This window comes from Bubalus bubalis, chromosome X, assembly GCF_019923935.1.
Source record: "Bubalus bubalis isolate 160015118507 breed Murrah chromosome X, NDDB_SH_1, whole genome shotgun sequence".
Taxonomy (NCBI): Eukaryota; Metazoa; Chordata; class Mammalia; order Artiodactyla; family Bovidae; genus Bubalus; species Bubalus bubalis.
The window spans coordinates 7,389,861-7,393,507 of record NC_059181.1 but is presented as its reverse complement, the minus strand read 5'-3'; the positions used below and the strand labels follow the sequence as shown (position 1 = coordinate 7,393,507).

Sequence of the window (3,647 nt, the reverse complement as noted above, 5' to 3'; positions counted from 1 at the left end):
CCAGTGATGATACTTTTTAAGTGAAGCACAGCTACTTTCCAATGTTCTGTTAATTTCCGCTTTACAGCAAAGTGTTTCTATTATACACATGTATGTGTACATATACATTGTGTGTGTGTGTATGTATTTACACATTATTTTATTTAATCTTTTTTTTGTTTTGTTTTGTTTTTGGCTACACTGTCCAGCATGTGGGATTTGTCTCCTGACCAGGGACTGAACCTGCATCCCCTGCAGTGAAAGTGTGGAGTCTTGACCAATGGTCTGCCAGAGAAGTCTGTGTATATTTTCTCCATTATGATTTATATTAGGATACTGAATATAGATCTCTGTGCTCTACAGCAGGAACTTGTCCATCCATTCCATATACTTTAGTTTGTATCTCTTAACCCCAATCTCCTACTCCATTGCTCCCCCAATTCTCTCTGCCTTGGAAGCCACAAGTCTGTTCTCTATGTCCATGAGTATATTTCTGTTTCATACCCATGTTCATTTGTACCATATTTTAGATTCCACATTTAAGTGATATCATTTGGTATTTGTCTTTCTCTGTGTGCCTCACTTCACTTAGTATCATCATTTCTCGGTCCATGCATGTTGCCTCAAATGGCTTTATTGTTGTAGATGTACAGATTCTTGTATACTTTTAACTATATATAAAATTATTCATCTGTGGTTATTTTCCCAGTTATATTATTAAAACGTATGTTGTACACAACTCTTGGGATAGTATGTCCATTTTGAGTCTGTCTTAGGATTTTATATGCATATGCCAGTCAGTTCAGTTCAGTTAGTCAGTTGTGTCTGACTCTTTGCGACCCCATGGACTATAGCATGCCAGGCTTCTCTGTCCATCAGCAACTCCTGGCACCTACTCAAACTCATGTCCATCGAGTCTGTGATGCCATCTAACCATCTCATCCTCTGTTGTGCCCTTCTCCCCCCACCTTCAATCTTTCCCAGCATCAGAGACTTTTCCAATGAGTCAGTTCTTTACATCAGGTTGCCAAAAATGTGTGGGTATGAATTAATATTTACTGTACTTTTGCTGCCCTCTCGTGGAGAAATAGAAGAATGCTTATAAGTGGAATTCATAAAATCCAAATGTAATCTGCGTATGAATAAATATATACTGTGCTTATGCTGCCCTCTCGAGGAGAAATAGAAGAATGCTTATGAATGGAATTTATAAAAATCCAGATGTATTCTCTACATGTTGAAAAAGATACGGTATAACTTTATTAAGAATTAATACAGTGCTCGCTTCGGCAGCACATATACTAAAATTGGAACGATACAGAGAAGATTAGCATGGCCCCTGCGCAAGGATGACATGCAAATTTGTGAAACACTCCATATTTTTAACAAAAGAAACTATAAGCAAGGTGAAAAGATAGCCTTCAGAATGGGAGAAAATAATAGCAAATGAAGCAACTGATAAACAACTAATCTCAAAAATATACAAGCAACTCCTGCAGCTCAATTCCAGAAAAATAAATGACCCAATCAAAAAATGGGCCAAAGAACTAGATATTTCTCCAAAGAAGACATACAGATGGCTAACAAACACATGAAAAGATGCTCAACATCACTCATTATCAGAGAAATACAAATCAAAACCACAATGAGGTACCATTTCACGCCAGTCAGAATGGCTGCGATCCAAAAGTCCACAAGCAATAAATGCTGGAGAGGATGTGAAGAAAAGGGAACCCTCTTACACTGTTGGTGGGAATGCAAACTAGTACAGCCACTATGGAGAACAGTGTGGAGAGTCCTTAAAAAACTGGAAATAGAACTGCCATACGACCCAACAATCCCATTGCTGGGCATACACACCGAGGAAACCAGAATTGAAAGAGACATGTGTACCCCAATGTTCATCGTAGCACTGTTTATAATAGCCAGGACATGGAAACAACCTAGATGTCCATCAGCAGATGAATGGATAAGAAAGCTGTGGTACATATACACAATGGAGTGTTACTCAGCCATTAAAAAGAATACATTTGAATCAGTTCTAATGAGGTGGATGAAATTGGAGCCGATTATACAGAGTGAAGTAAGCCAGAAAGAAAAAGACCAATACAGTATACTAAAGCATATATATGGAATTTAGAAAGATGGTAATGACAACCCATAATGTATGTGAGACAGCAAAAGAGACACAGATGTATACATCAGTCTTTTGGACTCTGTGGGAGAGGGAGGAGGAGGGATGATTTGGGAGAATGGCATTGAAACATGTATAATATCATATAAGAAACGAATCGCCAGTCCAGGTTCAATGCAGGATACAGGAAGCTTGGGGCTGGTGTATTGGGATGACCCAGAGGGATGGTATGGGGACGGAGGTGGGAGGGGGGATCAGGATGGGGAACACGTGTACACCCGTGGCAGATTCATGTTGATGTATGGCAAAACCAATACAATATTGTAAAGTAAAAAAATAAAAGAAAGAAAGAATTAATACATGCTCATAAGAAAACGTAAAGTTGATACACAAATACAAAGAAAGAAAAAAATCACCCATGATCTCATTTACCATTGACCCAAAATTCTGAGTTCCTGGCATGGGGAGAAAAAAATTTGAGGGTGCCCTAATTCTTTCAGTATAAAATCAGCTTTTCTGCTCTTTGAATGCTAACATAGAACATGGTTCTGATAGGTGCTTATTGATTTGTTTACTTATCTTTAAGCCTCTACTTTTACAAATACCTAGTAATTTGACCCCTTGTTTAGAGACTGTTTACTTCAAGGTTTTTGTTTTGTTTTGTTTGTTTGTTTTTTAACTTTTGCTATGATTAAATAATGTTGCATGTCGTGGCTACGGTAAATAGTGCTGCAATGAACATTGGGGTGCATGCATCTTTTTGAATTAAGGTTTTCTCCAGGAAAATGCCCAGGGTTAGGTCATATGGTGATTATATTTTTAGTTTTTTAAGAAGGTGCCATACAGTTCAACATAGTGGTGGTACTAATTTACATGCCCACCGACAGTGCAAGAGGGTTCCCTTTTCTCCACACCCTCTCCAAATTATTGTTTGTAGAGTTTTTGATGATGGCTATTTGGACTGGTGTGAAGCAATACCTCATTGTAGTTTTGAATTGCATTTCTCTAATAACTTGTGATGTTGAGCATCTTTTCAAATGTTTGTTGGCTATCTGTATGCCTTCTTTGGAAAAATGTCTATTTAGATCTGCCCATTTATTCAGTTGAGTTCAGTTCAGTCGCTCAGTCGTGTCTGACTCTTTGCGACCCCATGAACCACAGCATGCCAGGCCTCACTGTCCATAACAAACTACCAGAGTCCACACAAACCAATGTCCATTGAGTCGGTGATGCCATCCAACCATCTCATCCTCTGTCGTCACCTTCTCCTCCTGCTCTCAATCTTTTCCAGCATCAGGGTCTTTTCAAATGAGTCAGCTCTTTGCTGAGGTGGCCAAAGTACTGGAGTTTCAGCTTCAGCATCAGTCCTTCCAATGAACACCCAGGACTGGTCTCTTTTAGGATGGACTTGGTGGATCTCCTTGCTGTCCAAGGGACTCGCAAGAGTCTTCTCCAACACTGCAGTTCAAAACCATCAATTCTTCTGTGCTCAGCTTTCTTTATAGTCCAACTCTCACATCCATACATGACCACT

The 3,647-nt window shown here is 39.1% G+C and overlaps 1 non-coding gene across 1 annotated transcript; it reads left to right on the top strand.

The window, feature by feature from the left end:
- Positions 1-1,256: 1,256 nt before the first annotated feature.
- Positions 1,257-1,363, top strand: LOC112582443. The gene has a single exon (XR_003106973.1). It is a non-coding gene; the product is annotated as a U6 spliceosomal RNA (small nuclear RNA).
- Positions 1,364-3,647: the final 2,284 nt, after the last annotated feature.